The 19,572-nt window shown below is 44.3% G+C and overlaps 7 non-coding genes across 7 annotated transcripts; all 7 read left to right on the forward strand.

Moving 5' to 3' along the window:
- Window positions 1-351: 351 nt before the first annotated feature.
- TRNAF-AAA (transfer RNA phenylalanine (anticodon AAA)) lies at window positions 352-473 on the forward strand. Its single transcript has 2 exons — window positions 352-389; window positions 428-473. It is a non-coding gene; the product is annotated as a tRNA-Phe (tRNA).
- Window positions 474-729: 256 nt separating this feature from the next.
- TRNAL-CAA (transfer RNA leucine (anticodon CAA)) lies at window positions 730-851 on the forward strand. Its single transcript has 2 exons — window positions 730-767; window positions 806-851. It is a non-coding gene; the product is annotated as a tRNA-Leu (tRNA).
- Window positions 852-1,863: 1,012 nt separating this feature from the next.
- On the forward strand, window positions 1,864-1,985 carry TRNAL-CAA (transfer RNA leucine (anticodon CAA)). Its single transcript has 2 exons — window positions 1,864-1,901; window positions 1,940-1,985. It is a non-coding gene; the product is annotated as a tRNA-Leu (tRNA).
- Window positions 1,986-2,620: 635 nt separating this feature from the next.
- Window positions 2,621-2,742, forward strand: TRNAL-CAA (transfer RNA leucine (anticodon CAA)). Its single transcript has 2 exons — window positions 2,621-2,658; window positions 2,697-2,742. It is a non-coding gene; the product is annotated as a tRNA-Leu (tRNA).
- A 446-nt stretch (window positions 2,743-3,188) lies between these two features.
- TRNAL-CAA (transfer RNA leucine (anticodon CAA)) lies at window positions 3,189-3,310 on the forward strand. The gene is made up of 2 exons: window positions 3,189-3,226; window positions 3,265-3,310. It is a non-coding gene; the product is annotated as a tRNA-Leu (tRNA).
- An 821-nt stretch (window positions 3,311-4,131) lies between these two features.
- TRNAS-CGA (transfer RNA serine (anticodon CGA)) lies at window positions 4,132-4,253 on the forward strand. The gene is made up of 2 exons: window positions 4,132-4,169; window positions 4,208-4,253. It is a non-coding gene; the product is annotated as a tRNA-Ser (tRNA).
- Window positions 4,254-6,393: 2,140 nt separating this feature from the next.
- TRNAS-CGA (transfer RNA serine (anticodon CGA)) lies at window positions 6,394-6,515 on the forward strand. The gene is made up of 2 exons: window positions 6,394-6,431; window positions 6,470-6,515. It is a non-coding gene; the product is annotated as a tRNA-Ser (tRNA).
- The last annotated feature ends 13,057 nt before the right edge of the window (window positions 6,516-19,572 follow it).

A 19,572-nucleotide genomic window follows, 5' to 3' on the forward strand; every position in this document is an offset into this window, starting at 1 on the left:
CCAGACTCAAGGGGCTCAGTTTCCTTCGTTCACAACGTCAATCTGTGTATTCTGGTCGTCGTATGAGGGCCTGGGTTCGAATCCCACTTCTGACACGATATGTTTTATGAAATTAACTGGAAGAGATGTAATTTATAAAACGTCCCAATTGAATGAATCCAAGTCAGGGTGGCCGAGCGGTCTAAGGCGCCAGACTCAAATGGCTCAGTTTCCTTCGTTCACAACGTGAATCTGTGCATTCTGGTCCTCGTATGAGGGCCTGGGTCCGAATCCCACTGCTGACACGATATGTTTTATGAAATTAACTGGAAGAGATGTAATTTATAAAACATCCCAATTGAATGAATCCAAGTCGGGGTGGCCGAGCGGTCTAAGGCGCCAGACTAAAGGGGCTAAGTTTCCTTCGTTCTTAACGTGAATCTGTGTATTCTGCTCCTCGTATGAGGGCGTGGGTTCGAATCCCACTTCTGACACGATATGTTTTATGAAATTAACTGGAAGAGATGTAATTTATAAAACATCCCAATTGAATGAATCCAAGTTAGGGTGGCCGAGCGGTCTAAGGCGCCAGACTCAAGGGGCTAAGTTTCCTTCGTTCACAACGTGAAACTGTGTATTCTGGTCCTCGTATGAGAGCCTGGGTGCGAATCCCACTTCTGACACGATATGTTTTATGAAATTAACTGGAAGAGATGTAATTTATAAAACGTCCCAATAGAATGAATCCTAGTCGGGGTGGCCGAGCGGTCTAAGGCGCCAGACTCAAGGCACTCAGTTTCCATCGTTCGCAACGTGAATCTGTGTATTCTGGTTCTCGTATGAGGGCGTGGGTTCGAATCCCACTTCTGACACGATAGGTTTTATGAAATTAACTGGAAGAGATGTAATTTATAAAACGTCCCAATTGAATGAATCCAAGTCAGGGTGGCCGAGCGGTCTAAGGCGCCAGACCCAAGGGGCTCAGTTTCCTTCGTTCACAACGTGAATCTGTGTATTCTGGTCCTCGTATGAGGGCCTGGGTTCAAATCCCACTTCTGACACGATATGTTTTATGAAATTAACTGGAACAGATGTAATTTATAAAACGTCCCAATTGAATGAAGCCAAGTCGGGGTGGCCGAGCGGTCTAAGGCGCCAGACTGAAGGGGCTCAGTTTCCTTCGTTCACAACGTGAATCTGTGTATTCTGGTCCTCGTATGAGGGCCTGGGTTCGAATCCCACTTCTGACACGATATGTTTTATGAAATTAACTGGAAGAGATGTAATTTATACAACGTCCCAATTGAATGAATCCAAGTTAGGGTGGCCGAGCGGTCTAAGGCGCCAGACTCAAGGGGCTCAGTTTCCTTCGTTCACAACGTGAATTTGTGTATTCTGGTCCTCGTATGAGGGCCTGGGTTCGAATCCCACTTCTGACACGATATGTTTTAAGAATTTAACTGGAAGAGACATAATTAATTAAACGTCCAAATTAGAAGTGACCACGCCAGGATAGCGGAGCGGTCTAAGGCGCCAGACTCAAGGGACCTAGTTTCTTTCGTTCTCAACGTGAATCAGTGTATTCTGGTCCTCGTATGAGGGCGTGGGTTCGAATACCACTTCTGACACGATATGTTTTATGAAATTAACTGGAAGAGATGTAATTCATAAAACGTCCCAATTGAATGAATCCAAGTCAGGGTGGCCGAGCGGTCTAAGGCGCCAGACTTAAGGGGCTCAGTTTCCTTCGTTCACAACGTGAATCTGTGTTTTCTGGTCCTCGTATGAGGGCGTGGGTTCGAATCCCACTTCTGACACGATATGTTTTATGAAATTAACTGGAAGAGATGTAATTTATAAAACGTCCGAATTGAATGAATCCAAGTCAGGATGGCCTAGCGGTCTAAGGCGCCAGACTCAAGGGGCTCAGTTTCCTTCGTTAACAACGTGAATCTGTCTATTCTGGTCCTCGTGTGAGGGCGTGGGTTCGAATCCCACTTCTGACACGATATGTTTTATGAAATTAACTAGAATAGATGTAATTTATAAAACGTCCCAATTGAATGAATCCATGTCAGGATGGCCGAGCGGTCTAAGGCGCCAGACTCAAGGGGCTTAGTTTCTTTCGTTCACAACGTGAATCTGTGTATTCCTGGTCCTCGTATGAGGGCGTGGGTTCGAATCCCACTTCTGACACGATATGTTTTATGAAATTAACTGGAAGAGATGTAATTTATAAAACGTCCAAATTAGAAGTGACCACGTCAGGATGGCGGAGCGGTCTAAGGCGCCAGACTCAAGGGGCTCAGTTTCCTTTGTTCACAACGTGAATCTGTGTATTCTGGTCCTCGTATGAGGGCGTGGGTTCGAATCCCACTTCTGACACGATATGCTTTATGAAATTAACTGGAAGAGATGTAATTTATAAAACGTCCAAATTAGAAGTGACCACGCCAGGATGGCGGAGCGGTCTAAGGCGCCAGACTCAAGGGACCTAGTTTCTTTCGTTCTCAACGTGAATCAGTGTATTCTGGTCCTCGTATGAGGGCGTGGGTTCGAATACCACTTCTGACACGATATGTTTTATGAAATTAACTGGAAGAGATGTAATTCATAAAACGTCCCAATTGAATGAATCCAAGTCAGGGTGGCCGAGCGGTCTAAGGCGCCAGACTCAAGGGGCTCAGTTTCCTTTGTTCACAACGTGAATCTGTGTATTCTGGTCCTCGTATGAGGGCGTGGGTTCGAATCCCACTTCTGACACGATATGTTTTATGAAATTAACTGGAAGAGATGTAATTTATAAAACGTCCAAATTAGAAGTGACCACGCCAGGATGGCGGAGCGGTCTAAGGCGCAAGACTCAAGTGGCGTAGTTTCTTTCGTTCACAACGTGAATCTGTGTATACTGGTCCTCGTATGAGGGCGTGGGTTCGAATCCCACTTCTGACACGATATGTTTTATGAAATTAACTGGAAGAGATGTAATTTATAAAACATCCCAATTGAAAGAATCCATGTCAGGATGGCCGAGCGGTCTAAGGCGCCAGACTCAAGGGGCTTAGTTTCTTTCGTTCACAACGTGAATCTGTGTATTCCTGGTCCTCGTATGAGGGCGTGGGTTCGAATCCCACTTCTGACACGATATGTTTTATGAAATTAACTGGAAGAGATGTAATTTATAAAACGCCCCAATTGATAGAATCCATGTCAGGATGGCCGAGCGGTCTAAGGCGCCAGACTCAAGGGGCTCAGTTTCCTTTGTTCACAACGTGAATCTGTGTTTTCTGGTCCTCGTATGAGGGCGTGGGTTCGAATCCCACTTCTGACACGATATGTTTTATGAAATTAACTGGAAGAGATGTAATTTATAAAACGTCCCAATTGAATGAATCCAAGTCAGGATGGCGGAGCGGTCTAAGGCGCCAGACTCAAGGGGCTCAGTTTCCTTCGTTCACAACGTGAATCTGTGTATTCTGGTCCTCGTATGAGGGCGTGGGTTCGAATCCCACTTCTGACACGATATGTTTTGTGAAATTAACTGGAAGAGATGTAATTTATAAAACGTCCCAATTAAACGAATCCAAGTCAGGATGACCGAGCGGTCTAAGGCGCTACACTCAAGGGGCTTAGTTTCTTTCGTTCATAACGTGAATCTGTGTATTCTGGTCCTCGTAAGAGGGCGTGGGTTCGAATCCCACTTCTGACACGATATGTTTTATGAAATTAACTGGAAGAGATGTAATTAATAAAACATCCCAATTGAATGAATCCAAGTCAGGGTGGCCGAGCGGTCTAAGGCGCTACACTCAAGGGGCTTAGTTTCTTTCGTTCACGACGTGAATCTGTGTATTATGGTCCTCGTATGAGGGCGTGGGTTCGAATCCCACTTCCGACACGATATGTTTTAAGAAATTAACTGGAAGAGATGTAATTAATTAAACGTCCAAATTACAAGAGACCACGTCAGGATGGCCGAGCGGTCTAAGGCGCTAGACTCAAGGGGCTTAGTTTCTTTCGTTCACGACGTGAATCTGTGTATTCTGGTCCTTGTATGAGGGCGTGGGTTCGAATGCCAATTCTGATACGATATGTTTTAAGAAAATAACTGGAAGAGATGTAAGTGAAAACGTAATAACTAGATAAAACCATGTCAGGATGGCCGAGTGGTCTAATGCGCCAGACTCGAAAGGCTTAGTTTCATTCCTTCCCGATGTGGATCTGTGTGTTCTGGTCCTCGAATGAGGGCGTGGATTCGAATCCCACTTCTGACACGATATGTTTTATGAAATTAACTGGAAGAGATGTAATTTATAAAACGTCCAAATTAGAAGTGACCACGTCAGGATGGCGGAGCGGTCTAAGGCGCCAGACTCAAGGGGCTCAGTTTCCTTTGTTCACAACGTGAATCTGTGTATTCTGGTCCTCGTATGAGGGCGTGGGTTCGAATCCCACTTCTGACACGATATGCTTTATGAAATTAACTGGAAGAGATGTAATTTATAAAACGTCCAAATTAGAAGTGACCACGCCAGGATGGCGGAGCGGTCTAAGGCGCCAGACTCAAGGGACCTAGTTTCTTTCGTTCTCAACGTGAATCAGTGTATTCTGGTCCTCGTATGAGGGCGTGGGTTCGAATACCACTTCTGACACGATATGTTTTATGAAATTAACTGGAAGAGATGTAATTCATAAAACGTCCCAATTGACTGAATCCAAGTCAGGATGGCGGAGCGGTCTAAGGCGCCAGACTCAAGGGGCTCAGTTTCCTTCGTTCACAACGTGAATCTTTGTATTCTGGTCCTCGTATGAGGGCGTGGGTTCGAATCCCACTTCTGACACGATATGTTTTAAGAAATTAACTGGAAGAGATGTAATTAATTAAACGTCCAAATTACAAGAGACCACGTCAGGATGGCCGAGCGGTCTAAGGCGCTAGACTCAAGGGGCTTAGTTTCTTTCGTTCACGACGTGAATCTGTGTATTCTGGTCCTTGTATGAGGGCGTGGGTTCGAATGCCACTTCTGATACGATATGTTTTAAGAAAATAACTAGAAGAGATGTAAGTGAAAACGTAATAACTAGATAAAACCATGTCAGTATGGCCGAGTGGTCTAATGAACCAGACTCGAAAGGCTTAGTTTCATTCCTTCCCGATGTGGATCTGTGTGTTCTGGTCCTCGAATGAGGGCGTGGATTCAAATCCCAATTCTGACACGATATGTTTTATAAATTTAACTGGAAAAGATGTAATTTATAAAACGTCCAAAGAAAATGAATCAACGTCAGGATGGCCGAGCGGTCTAAGGCGCTACACTCAAGGGGCTTAGTTTCTTTCGTTCACGTCGTGAATCTGTGTATTCTGGTCCTCGTATGAGGGCGTGGGTTCGAATCCCACTTCTAACACGATATGTTTTATGAAATTAACTGGAAGAGATGTAATTTATAAAACGTCCAAATTAGAAGTGACCACGCCAGGATGGCGGAGCGGTCTAAGGCGCCAGACTCAAGGGACCTAGTTTCTTTCGTTCTCAACGTGAGTCAGTGTATTCTGGTCCTCGTATGAGGGCGTGGGTTCGAATACCACTTCTGACACGATATGTTTTATGAAATTAACTGGAAGAGATGTAATTCGTAAAACGTCCCAATTGAATGAATCCAAGTCAGGATGGCGGAGCGGTCTAAGGCGCTACACTCAAGGGGCTTAGTTTCTTTCGTTCACAACGTGAATCTGTGTATTCTGGTCCTCGTAAGAGGGCGTGGGTTCGAATCCCACTTCTGACACGATATGTTTTATGAAATTAACTGGAAGAGATGTAATTAATAAAACATCCCAATTGAATGAATCCAAGTCAGGGTGGCCGAGCGGTCTAAGGCGCTACACTCAAGGGGCTTAGTTTCTTTCGTTCACGACGTGAATCTGTGTATTATGGTCCTCGTATGAGGGCGTGGGTTCGAATCCCACTTCTGACACGATATGTTTTATGAAATTAACTGGAAGAGATGTAATTTATAAAACGTCCAAATTAGAAGTGACCACGTCAGGATGGCGGAGCGGTCTAAGGCGCCAGACTCAAGGGGCTCAGTTTCCGTTGTTCACAACGTGAATCTGTGTATTCTGGTCCTCGTATGAGGGCGTGGGTTCGAATCCCACTTCTGACACGATGTTTTAAGAAATTAACTGGAAGAGATGTAATTAATTAAACGTCCAAATTACAAGAGACCACGTCAGGATGGCCGAGCGGTCTAAGGCGCTAGACTCAAGGGGCTTAGTTTCTTTCGTTCACGACGTGAATCTGTGTATTCTGGTCCTTGTATGAGGGCGTGGGTTCGAATGCCACTTCTGATACGATATGTTTTAAGAAAATAACTGGAAGAGATGTAAGTGAAAACGTAATAACTAGATAAAACCATGTCAGGATGGCCGAGTGGTCTAATGCGCCAGACTCGAAAGGCTTAGTTTCATTCCTTCCCGATGTGGATCTGTGTGTTCTGGTCCTCGAATGAGGGCGTGGATTCGAATCCCACTTCTGACACGATATGTTTTATGAAATTAACTGGAAGAGATGTAATTTATAAAACGTCCAAATTAGAAGTGACCACGTCAGGATATCGGAGCGGTCTAAGGCGCCAGACTCAAGGGGCTCAGTTTCCTTTGTTCACAACGTGAATCTGTGTATTCTGGTCCTCGTATGAGGGCGTGGGTTCGAATCCCACTTCTGACACGATATGCTTTATGAAATTAACTGGAAGAGATGTAATTTATAAAACGTCCAAATTAGAAGTGACCACGCCAGGATGGCGGAGCGGTCTAAGGCGCCAGACTCAAGGGACCTAGTTTCTTTCGTTCTCAACGTGAATCAGTGTATTCTGGTCCTCGTATGAGGGCGTGGGTTCGAATACCACTTCTGACACGATATGTTTTATGAAATTAACTGGAAGAGATGTAATTCATAAAACGTCCCAATTGAATGAATCCAAGTCAGGATGGCGGAGCGGTCTAAGGCGCCAGACTCAAGGGGCTCAGTTTCCTTCGTTCACAACGTGAATCTGTGTATTCTGGTCCTCGTATGAGGGCGTGGGTTCGAATCCCACTTCTGACACGATATGTTTTAAGAAATTAACTGGAAGAGATGTAATTAATTAAACGTGCAAATTACAAGAGACCACGTCAGGATGGCCGAGCGGTCTAAGGCGCTAGACTCAAGGGGCTTAGTTTCTTTCGTTCACGACGTGAATCTGTGTATTCTGGTCCTTGTATGAGGGCGTGGGTTCGAATGCCACTTCTGATACGATATGTTTTAAGAAAATAACTGGAAGAGATGTAAGTGAAAACGTAATAACTAGATAAAACCATGTCAGTATGGCCGAGTGGTCTAATGCGCCAGACTCGAAAGGCTTAGTTTCATTCCTTCCCGATGTGGATCTGTGTGTTCTGGTCCTCGAATGAGGGCGTGGATTCAAATCCCAATTCTGACACGATATGTTTTATAAATTTAACTGGAAAAGATGTAATTTATAAAACGTCCAAAGAAAATGAATCAACGTCAGGATGGCCGAGCGGTCTAAGGCGCTACACTCAAGGGGCTTAGTTTCTTTCGTTCACGACGTGAATCTGTGTATTCTGGTCCTCGTATGAGGGCGTGGGTTCGAATCCCACTTCTAACACGATATGTTTTATGAAATTAACTGGAAGAGATGTAATTTATAAAACGTCCAAATTAGAAGTGACCACGCCAGGATGGCGGAGCGGTCTAAGGCGCCAGACTCAAGGGACCTAGTTTCTTTCGTTCTCAACGTGAGTCAGTGTATTCTGGTCCTCGTATGAGGGCGTGGGTTCGAATACCACTTCTGACACGATATGTTTTATGAAATTAACTGGAAGAGATGTAATTCATAAAACGTCCCAATGAATGAATCCAAGTCAGGAAGGCGGAGCGGTCTAAGGCGCCATACTCAATGGGCTCAGTTTCCTTCGTTCACAACGTGAATCTGTGTATTCTGGTCCTCGTATGAGGGCGTGGGTTCGAATCCCACTTCTGACACGATATGTTTTAAGAAATTAACTGGAAGAGATGTAATTAATTAAACGTCCAAATTACAAGAGACCACGTCAGGATGGCCGAGCGGTCTAAGGCGCTAGACTCAAGGGGCTTAGTTTCTTTCGTTCACGACGTGAATCTGTGTATTCTGGTCCTTGTATGAGGGCGTGGGTTCGAATGCCACTTCTGATACGATATGTTTTAAGAAAATAACTGGAAGAGATGTAAGTGAAAACGTAATAACTAGATAAAACCATGTCAGTATGGCCGAGTGGTCTAATGCGCCAGACTCGAAAGGCTTAGTTTCATTCCTTCCCGATGTGGATCTGTGTGTTCTGGTCCTCGAATGAGGGCGTGGATTCAAATCCCAATTCTGACACGATATGTTTTATAAATTTAACTGGAAAAGATGTAATTTATAAAACGTCCAAAGAAAATGAATCAACGTCAGGATGGCCGAGCGGTCTAAGGCGCTACACTCCAGGGTTGGCAAAAATCCGGATTTTTCTTGAAAAAGCCACTGGTATGGTTTTTTGCTGGTTTAAACCGGATTTTATTGGATTTATCTCCCTTTTTTTAAACTACTATCTAGTGCTTAATTTTAGCACTTCTTGTTACATTTAGCGCGCTAGTTGTCTTCTGCTAGGCCGTCTAATTGAGAATCATTTTTATTGAACATTTGATAAAACAATAGACATTTCCCTTAGAGATGAGTAGGGCCCCTGATTTAATCAGGTTTTTTCTATCCAACCCGACCCATATCGGGTCGGAAAATCCTAGGTCGGGTTGGGTGAGAAAATTACTTAAAATGTTTTGCTGGTCGGGTCGGGTAGGGTTAGCATTCCGTCTACCCGGGTAGACATTTTTATTATCTTCACTAGGGCAGGGTTGGGTCCGGGTAGGCTTTTTTGTGATCTTCAATAGGGCAGCTAGGGTCGGGCCCGGGTAGGCTTTTTGTGATCTTCAATAGGGCAGGGTCTGATAAAGATTTTTCTAAATGCGCGGTCCGACCCAACAATATAGCGTTGCGAAAAATTCAACTCAGTCTCACGAGTTTCGGGTGGGCAGTGAGAGGAGGGCGCGTCAAACTAACCCACAACATATGGGAATCGACCATTTCGATGAAATAAAGAGGTAAAGACATGTGGGTCAAACGTTTCCTTCCATCTCACTTTATGGTGCCTGCGCTGTACTCTTTTATTATATGTTTTGAAAAATCCACTGGATTTTTCATCGTGGTTTAAACCGGTTTAATCCAGGTGGATAAAACCGGAAAGGATACCAGCGTGCCAACCCTGCTACACTCAAGGGGCTTAGTTTCTTTCGTTCACGACGTGAATCTGTGTATTCTGGTCCTCGTATGAGGGCGTGGGTTCGAATCCGACTTCTAACACGATATGTTTTATGAAATTAACTGGAAGAGATGTAATTTATAAAACGTCCAAATTAGAAGTGACCACGCCAGGATGGCGGAGCGGTCTAAGGCGCCAGACTCAAGGGACCTAGTTTCTTTCGTTCTCAACGTGAGTCAGTGTATTCTGGTCCTCGTATGAGGGCGTGGGTTCGAATACCACTTCTGACACGATATGTTTTATGAAATTAACTGGAAGAGATGTAATTCATAAAACGTCCCAATTGAATGAATCCAAGTCAGGATGGCGGAGCGGTCTAAGGCGCTACACTCAAGGGGCTTAGTTTCTTTCGTTCACAACGTGAATCTGTGTATTCTGGTCCTCGTAAGAGGGCGTGGGTTCGAATCCCACTTCTGACACGATATGTTTTATGAAATTAACTGGAAGAGATGTAATTAATAAAACATCCCAATTGAATGAATCCAAGTCAGGGTGGCCGAGCGGTCTAAGGCGCTACACTCAAGGGGCTTAGTTTCTTTCGTTCACGACGTGAATCTTTGTATTATGGTCCTCGTATGAGGGCGTGGATTCGAATCCCACTTCTGACACGATATGTTTTATGAAATTAACTGGAAGAGATGTAATTTATAAAACGTCCAAATTAGAAGTGACCACGTCAGGATGGCGGAGCGGTCTAAGGCGCCAGACTCAAGGGGCTCAGTTTCCTTTGTTCACAACGTGAATCTGTGTATTCTGGTCCTCGTATGAGGGCGTGGGTTTGAATCCCACTTCTGACACGATATGTTTTAAGAAATTAACTGGAAGAGATGTAATTAATTAAACGTCCAAATTACAAGAGACCACGTCAGGATGGCCGAGCGGTCTAAGGCGCTAGACTCAAGGGGCTTAGTTTCTTTCGTTCACGACGTGAATCTGTGTATTCTTGTCCTTGTATGAGGGCGTGGGTTCGAATGCCACTTCTGATACGATATGTTTTAAGAAAATAACTGGAAGAGATGTAAGTGAAAACGTAATAACTAGATAAAACCATGTCAGGATGGCCGAGTGGTCTAATGCGCCAGACTCGAAAGGCTTAGTTTCATTCCTTCCCGATGTGGATCTGTGTGTTCTGGTCCTCGAATGAGGGCGTGGATTCAAATCCCAATTCTGACACGATATGTTTTATAAATTTAACTGGAAAAGATGTAATTTATAAAACGTCCAAAGAAAATGAATCAACGTTAGGATGGCCTAGCGGTCTAAGGCGCTACACTCAAGGGGCTTAGTGTCTTTCGTTCACGACGTGAATCTGTGTATTCTGGTCCTCGTATGAGGGCGTTGGTTCGAATCCCATTTCTGACACGATATGTTTTATGAAATTAACTGGAAGAGATGTAATTTATAAAACGTCCAAATTAGAAGTGACCACGTCAGGATGGCGGAGCGGTCTAAGGCGCCAGACTAAAGGGACCTAGTTTCTTTCGTTCTCAACGTGAGTCAGTGTATTCTGGTCCTCGTATGAGGGCGTGGGTTCGAATACCACTTCTGACACGATATGTTTTATGAAATTAACTGGAAGAGATGTAATTCATAAAACGTCCCAATTGAATGAATCCAAGTCAGGAAGGCGGAGCGGTCTAAGGCGCCAGACTCAAGGGGCTCAGTTTCCTTCGTTCACAACGTGAATCTGTGTATTCTGGTCCTCGTATGAGGGCGTGGGTTCGAATCCCACTTCTGACACGATATGTTTTAAGAAATTAACTGGAAGAGATGTAATTAATTAAACGTCCAAATTACAAGAGACCACGTCAGGATGGCCGAGCGGTCTAAGGCGCTAGACTCAAGGGGCTTAGTTTCTTTCGTTCACGACGTGAATCTGTGTATTCTGGTCCTTGTATGAGGGCGTGGGTTCGAATGCCACTTCTGATACGATATGTTTTAAGAAAATAACTGGAAGAGATGTAAGTGAAAACGTAATAACTAGATAAAACCATGTCAGTATGGCCGAGTGGTCTAATGCGCCAGACTCGAAAGGCTTAGTTTCATTCCTTCCCGATGTGGATCTGTGTGTTCTGGTCCTCGAATGAGGGCGTGGATTCAAATCCCAATTCTGACACGATATGTTTTATAAATTTAACTGGAAAAGATGTAATTTATAAAACGTCCAAAGAAAATGAATCAACGTCAGGATGGCCGAGCGGTCTAAGGCGCTACACTCAAGGGGCTTAGTTTCTTTCGTTCACGACGTGAATCTGTGTATTCTGGTCCTCGTATGAGGGCGTGGGTTCGAATCCGACTTCTAACACGATATGTTTTATGAAATTAGCTGGAAGAGATGTAATTTATAAAACGTCCAAATTAGAAGTGACCACGCCAGGATGGCGGAGCGGTCTAAGGCGCCAGACTCAAGGGACCTAGTTTCTTTCGTTCTCAACGTGAGTCAGTGTATTCTGGTCCTCGTATGAGGGCGTGGGTTCGAATACCACTTCTGACACGATATGTTTTATGAAATTAACTGGAAGAGATGTAATTCATAAAACGTCCCAATTGAATGAATCCAAGTCAGGATGGCGGAGCGGTCTAAGGCGCTACACTCAAGGGGCTTAGTTTCTTTCGTTCACAACGTGAATCTGTGTATTCTGGTCCTCGTAAGAGGGCGTGGGTTCGAATCCCACTTCTGACACGATATGTTTTATGAAATTAACTGGAAGAGATGTAATTAATAAAACATCCCAATTGAATGAATCCAAGTCAGGGTGGCCGAGCGGTCTAAGGCGCTACACTCAAGGGGCTTAGTTTCCTTCGTTCACGACGTGAATCTTTGTATTATGGTCCTCGTATGAGGGCGTGGATTCGAATCCCACTTCTGACACGATATGTTTTATGAAATTAACTGGAAGAGATGTAATTTATAAAACGTCCAAATTAGAAGTGACCACGTCAGGATGGCGGAGCGGTCTAAGGCGCCAGACTCAAGGGGCTCAGTTTCCTTTGTTCACAACGTGAATCTGTGTATTCTGGTCCTCGTATGAGGGCGTGGGTTTGAATCCCACTTCTGACACGATATGTTTTAAGAAATTAACTGGAAGAGATGTAATTAATTAAACGTCCAAATTACAAGAGACCACGTCAGGATGGCCGAGCGGTCTAAGGCGCTAGACTCAAGGGGCTTAGTTTCTTTCGTTCACGACGTGAATCTGTGTATTCTTGTCCTTGTATGAGGGCGTGGGTTCGAATGCCACTTCTGATACGATATGTTTTAAGAAAATAACTGGAAGAGATGTAAGTGAAAACGTAATAACTAGATAAAACCATGTCAGGATGGCCGAGTGGTCTAATGCGCCAGACTCGAAAGGCTTAGTTTCATTCCTTCCCGATGTGGATCTGTGTGTTCTGGTCCTCGAATGAGGGCGTGGATTCAAATCCCAATTCTGACACGATATTTTTTATAAATTTAACTGGAAAAGATGTAATTTATAAAACGTCCAAAGAAAATGAATCAACGTTAGGATGGCCTAGCGGTCTAAGGCGCTACACTCAAGGGGCTTAGTGTCTTTCGTTCACGACGTGAATCTGTGTATTCTGGTCCTCGTATGAGGGCGTTGGTTCGAATCCCATTTCTGACACGATATGTTTTATGAAATTAACTGGAAGAGATGTAATTTATAAAACGTCCAAATTAGAAGTGACCACGTCAGGATGGCGGAGCGGTCTAAGGCGCCAGACTCAAGGGGCTCAGTTTCCTTTGTTCACAACGTGAATCTGTGTATTCTGGTCCTCGTATGAGGGCGTGGGTTCGAATCCCACTTCTGACACGATATGTTTTATGAAATTAACTGGAAGAGATGTAATTTATAAAACGTCCAAATTAGAAGTGACCACGCCAGGATGGCGGAGCGGTCTAAGGCGCAAGACTCAAGTGGCGTAGTTTCTTTCGTTCACAACGTGAATCTGTGTATACTGGTCCTCGTATGAGGGCGTGGGTTCGAATCCCACTTCTGACACGATATGTTTTATGAAATTAACTGGAAGAGATGTAATTTATAAAACATCCCAATTGAAAGAATCCATGTCAGGATGGCCGAGCGGTCTAAGGCGCCAGACTCAAGGGGCTTAGTTTCTTTCGTTCACAACGTGAATCTGTGTATTCCTGGTCCTCGTATGAGGGCGTTGGTTCGAATCCCACTTCTGACACGATATGTTTTATGAAATTAACTGGAAGAGATGTAATTTATAAAACGTCCCAATTGAATGAATCCAAGTCAGGATGGCGGAGCGGTCTAAGGCGCCAGACTCAAGGGGCTCAGTTTCCTTCGTTCACAACGTGAATCTGTGTATTCTGGTCCTCGTATGAGGGCGTGGGTTCGAATCCCACTTCTGACACGATATGTTTTATGAAATTAACTGGAAGAGATGTAATTTATAAAACGTCCCAATTGAACGAATCCAAGTCAGGATGACCGAGCGGTCTAAGGCGCCAGACTCAAGGGGCTCAGTTTCCTTCGTTCACAACGTGAATCTGTGTATTCTGGTCCTCGTATGAGGGCGTGGGTTCGAATCCCACTTCTGACACGATATGTTTTATGAAATTAACTGGAAGAGATGTAATTTATAAAACGTCCAAATTAGAAGTGACCACGCCAGGATGGCGGAGCGGTCTAAGGCGCAAGACTCAAGTGGCGTAGTTTCTTTCGTTCACAACGTGAATCTGTGTATACTGGTCCTCGTATGAGGGCGTGGGTTCGAATCCCACTTCTGACACGATATGTTTTATGAAATTAACTGGAAGAGATGTAATTTATAAAACATCCCAATTGAAAGAATCCATGTCAGGATGGCCGAGCGGTCTAAGGCGCCAGACTCAAGGGGCTTAGTTTCTTTCGTTCACAACGTGAATCTGTGTATTCCTGGTCCTCGTATGAGGGCGTTGGTTCGAATCCCACTTCTGACACGATATGTTTTATGAAATTAACTGGAAGAGATGTAATTTATAAAACGTCCCAATTGAACGAATCCAAGTCAGGATGACCGAGCGGTCTAAGGCGCCAGACTCAAGGGGCTCAGTTTCCTTCGTTCACAACGTGAATCTGTGTATTCTGGTCCTCGTATGAGGGCGTGGGTTCGAATCCCACTTCTGACACGATATGTTTTAAGAAATTAACTGGAAGAGATGTAATTAATTAAACGTCCAAATTACAAAAGACCACGTCAGGATGGCCGAGCGGTCTAAGGCGCTAGACTCAAGGGGCTTAGTTTCTTTTTTTCACGACGTGAATCTGTGTATTCTGGTCCTTGTATGAGGGCGTGGGTTTGAATGCCACTTCTGATACGATATGTTTTAAGAAAATAACTGGAAGAGATGTAAGTGAAAACGTAATAACTAGATAAAACCATGTCAGGATGGCCGAGTGGTCTAATGCGCCAGACTCGAAAGACTTAGTTTCATTCCTTCCCGATGTGGATCTGTGTGTTCTGGTCCTCGAATGAGGGCGTGGATTCAAATCCCAATTCTGACACGATATGTTTTATAAATTTAACTGGAAAAGATGTAATTTATAAAACGTCCAAAGAAAATGAATCAACGTCAGGATGGCCGAGCGGTCTAAGACGCTACACTCAAGGGGCTTAGTTTCTTTCGTTCACGACGTGAATCTGTGTATTCTGGTCCTCGTATGAGGGCGTGGGTTCGAATCCCACTTCTGACACGATATGTTTTATGAAATTAACTGGAAGAGATGTAATTTATAAAACGTCCAAATTAGAAGTGACCACGCCAGGATGGCGGAGCGGTCTAAGGCGCCAGACTCAAGGGACCTAGTTTCTTTCGTTCTCAACGTGAATCAGTGTATTCTGGTCCTCGTATGAGGGCGTGGGTTCGAATACCACTTCTGACACGATATGTTTTATGAAATTAACTGGAAGAGATGTAATTCATAAAACGTCCCAATTGAATGAATCCAAGTCAGGATGGCGGAGCGGTCTAAGGCGCCAGACTCAAGGGGCTCAGTTTCCTTCGTTCACAACGTGAATCTGTGTATTCTGGTCCTCTTAAGAGGGCGTGGGTTCGAATCCCACTTCTGACACGATATGTTTTATGAAATTAACTGGAAGAGATGTAATTAATAAAACATCCCAATTGAATGAATCCAAGTCAGGGTGGCCGAGCGGTCTAAGTCGCTACACTCAAGGGGCTTAGTTTCTTTCGTTCACGACGTGAATCTGTGTATTATGGTCCTAGTATGAGGGCGTGGGTTCGAATCCCACTTCTGACACGATATGTTTTATGAAATTAACTGGAAGAGATGTAATTTATAAAACGTCCAAATTAGAAGTGACCACGCCAGGATGGCGGAGCGGTCTAAGGCGCCAGACTCAAGGGACCTAGTTTCTTTCGTTCTCAACATGAATCAGTGTATTCTGGTCCTCGTATGAGGGCGTGGGTTCGAATCCCACTTCTGACACGATATTTTTTAAGAAATTAACTGGAAGAGATGTAATTAATTAAACGTCCAAATTACAAGAGACCACTTCAGGATGGCCGAGCGGTCTAAGGCGCTAGACTCAAGGGGCTTAGTTTCTTTCGTTCACGACGTGAATCTGTGTATTCTGGTCCTTGTATGAGGGCGTGGGTTCGAATGCCACTTCTGATACGATATGTTTTAAGAAAATAACTGGAAGAGATGTAAGTGAAAACGTAATAACTAGATAAAACCATGTCAGGATGGCCGAGTGGTCTAATGCGCCAGACTCGAAAGGCTTAGTTTCATTCCTTCCCGATGTGGATCTGTGTGTTCTGGTCCTCGAATGAGGGCGTGGATTCAAATCCCAATTCTGACACGATATGTTTTATAAATTTAACTGGAAAAGATGTAATTTATAAAACGTCCAAAGAAAATGAATCAACGTCAGGATGGCCGAGCGGTCTAAGGCGCTACACTCAAGGGGCTTAGTTTCTTTCGTTCACGACGTGAATCTGTGTATTCTGGTCCTCGTATGAGGGCGTGGGTTCGAATCCCACTTCTGACACGATATGTTTTATGAAATTAACTGGAAGAGATGTAATTTATAAAACGTCCAAATTAGAAGTGACCACGCCAGGATGGCGGAGCGGTCTAAGGCGCCAGACTCAAGGGACCTAGTTTCTTTCGTTCTCAACGTGAATCAGTGTATTCTGGTCCTCGTATGAGGGCGTGGGTTCGAATACCACTTCTGAAACGATATGTTTTATGAAATTAACTGGAAGAGATGTAATTCATAAAACGTCCCAATTGAATGAATCCAAGTCAGGATGGCGGAGCGGTCTAAGGCGCCAGACTCAAGGGGCTCAGTTTCCTTCGTTCACAACGTGAATCTGTGTATTCTGGTCCTCGTAAGAGGGCGTGGGTTCGAATCCCACTTCTGACACGATATGTTTTATGAAATTAACTGGAAGAGATGTAATTAATAAAACATCCCAATTGAATGAATCCAAGTCAGGGTGGCCGAGCGGTCTAAGGCGCTACACTCAAGGGGCTTAGTTTCTTTCGTTCACGACGTGAATCTGTGTATTATGGTCCTCGTATGAGGGCGTGGGTTCGAATCCCACTTCTGACACGATATGTTTTATGAAATTAACTGGAAGAGATGTAATTAATAAAACATCCCAATTGAATGAATCCAAGTCAGGGTGGCCGAGCGGTCTAAGGCGCTACACTCAAGGGGCTTAGTTTCTTTCGTTCACGACGTGAATCTGTGTATTCTGGTCCTCGTATGAGGGCGTGGGTTCGAATCCCACTTCTGACACGATATGTTTTATGAAATTAACTGGAAGAGATGTAATTTATAAAACGTCCAAATTAGAAGTGACCACGCCAGGATGGCGGAGCGGTCTAAGGCGCCAGACTCAAGGGACCTAGTTTCTTTCGTTCTCAACGTGAATCAGTGTATTCTGGTCCTCGTATGAGGGCGTGGGTTCGAATACCACTTCTGACACGATATGTTTTATGAAATTAACTGGAAGAGATGTAATTCATAAAACGTCCCAATTGAATGAATCCAAGTCAGGATGGCGGAGCGGTCTAAGGCGCCAGACTCAAGGGGCTCAGTTTCCTTCGTTCACAACGTGAATCTGTGTATTCTGGTCCTCTTAAGAGGGCGTGGGTTCGAATCCCACTTCTGACACGATATGTTTTATGAAATTAACTGGAAGAGATGTAATTAATAAAACATCCCAATTGAATGAATCCAAGTCAGGGTGGCCGAGCGGTCTAAGTCGCTACACTCAAGGGGCTTAGTTTCTTTCGTTCACGACGTGAATCTGTGTATTATGGTCCTAGTATGAGGGCGTGGGTTCGAATCCCACTTCTGACACGATATGTTTTATGAAATTAACTGGAAGAGATGTAATTTATAAAACGTCCAAATTAGAAGTGACCACGCCAGGATGGCGGAGCGGTCTAAGGCGCCAGACTCAAGGGACCTAGTTTCTTTCGTTCTCAACATGAATCAGTGTATTCTGGTCCTTGTATGAGGGCGTGGGTTCGAATGCCACTTCTGATACGATATGTTTTAAGAAAATAACTGGAAGAGATGTAAGTGAAAACGTAATAACTAGATAAAACCATGTCAGGATGGCCGAGTGGTCTAATGCGCCAGACTCGAAAGGCTTAGTTTCATTCCTTCCCGATGTGGATCTGTGTGTTCTGGTCCTCGAATGAGGGCGTGGATTCAAATCCCAATTCTGACACGATATGTTTTATAAATTTAACTGGAAAAGATGTAATTTATAAAACGTCCAAAGAAAATGAATCAACGTCAGGATGGCCGAGCGGTCTAAGGCGCTACACTCAAGGGGCTTAGTTTCTTTCGTTCACGACGTGAATCTGTGTATTCTGGTCCTCGTATGAGGGCGTGGGTTCGAATCCCACTTCTGACACGATATGTTTTATGAAATTAACTGGAAGAGATGTAATTTATAAAACGTCCAAATTAGAAGTGACCACGCCAGGATGGCGGAGCGGTCTAAGGCGCCAGACTCAAGGGACCTAGTTTCTTTCGTTCTCAACGTGAATCAGTGTATTCTGGTCCTCGTATGAGGGCGTGGGTTCGAATACCACTTCTGAAACGATATGTTTTATGAAATTAACTGGAAGAGATGTAATTCATAAAACGTCCCAATTGAATGAATCCAAGTCAGGATGGCGGAGCGGTCTAAGGCGCCAGACTCAAGGGGCTCAGTTTCCTTCGTTCACAACGTGAATCTGTGTATTCTGGTCCTCGTAAGAGGGCGTGGGTTCGAATCCCACTTCTGACACGATATGTTTTATGAAATTAACTGGAAGAGATGTAATTAATAAAACATCCCAATTGAATGAATCCAAGTCAGGGTGGCCGAGCGGTCTAAGGCGCTACACTCAAGGGGCTTAGTTTCTTTCGTTCACGACGTGAATCTGTGTATTATGGTCCTCGTATGAGGGCGTGGGTTCGAATCCCACTTCTGACACGATATGTTTTATGAAATTAACTGGAAGAGATGTAATTAATAAAACATCCCAATTGAATGAATCCAAGTCAGGGTGGCCGAGCGGTCTAAGGCGCTACACTCAAGGGGCTTAGTTTCTTTCGTTCACGACGTGAATCTGTGTATTCTGGTCCTCGTATGAGGGCGTGGGTTCGAATCCCACTTCTGACACGATATGTTTTATGAAATTAACTGGAAGAGATGTAATTTATAAAACGTCCAAATTAGAAGTGACCACGCCAGGATGGCGGAGCGGTCTAAGGCGCCAGACTCAAGGGACCTAGTTTCTTTCGTTCTCAACGTGAATCAGTGTATTCTGGTCCTCGTATGAGGGCGTGGGTTCGAATACCACTTCTGACACGATATGTTTTATGAAATTAACTGGAAGAGATGTAATTCATAAAACGTCCCAATTGAATGAATCCAAGTCAGGATGGCGGAGCGGTCTAAGGCGCCAGACTCAAGGGGCTCAGTTTCCTTCGTTCACAACGTGAATCTGTGTATTCTGGTCCTCTTAAGAGGGCGTGGGTTCGAATCCCACTTCTGACACGATATGTTTTATGAAATTAACTGGAAGAGATGTAATTAATAAAACATCCCAATTGAATGAATCCAAGTCAGGGTGGCCGAGCGGTCTAAGTCGCTACACTCAAGGGGCTTAGTTTCTTTCGTTCACGACGTGAATCTGTGTATTATGGTC

The sequence above is a fragment of the Phalangium opilio genome, unplaced genomic scaffold, assembly GCF_054372755.1.
Source record: "Phalangium opilio isolate 3A_F unplaced genomic scaffold, DU_Popi_V2 ptg000061l_1, whole genome shotgun sequence".
NCBI lineage: Eukaryota > Metazoa > Arthropoda > Arachnida > Opiliones > Phalangiidae > Phalangium > Phalangium opilio.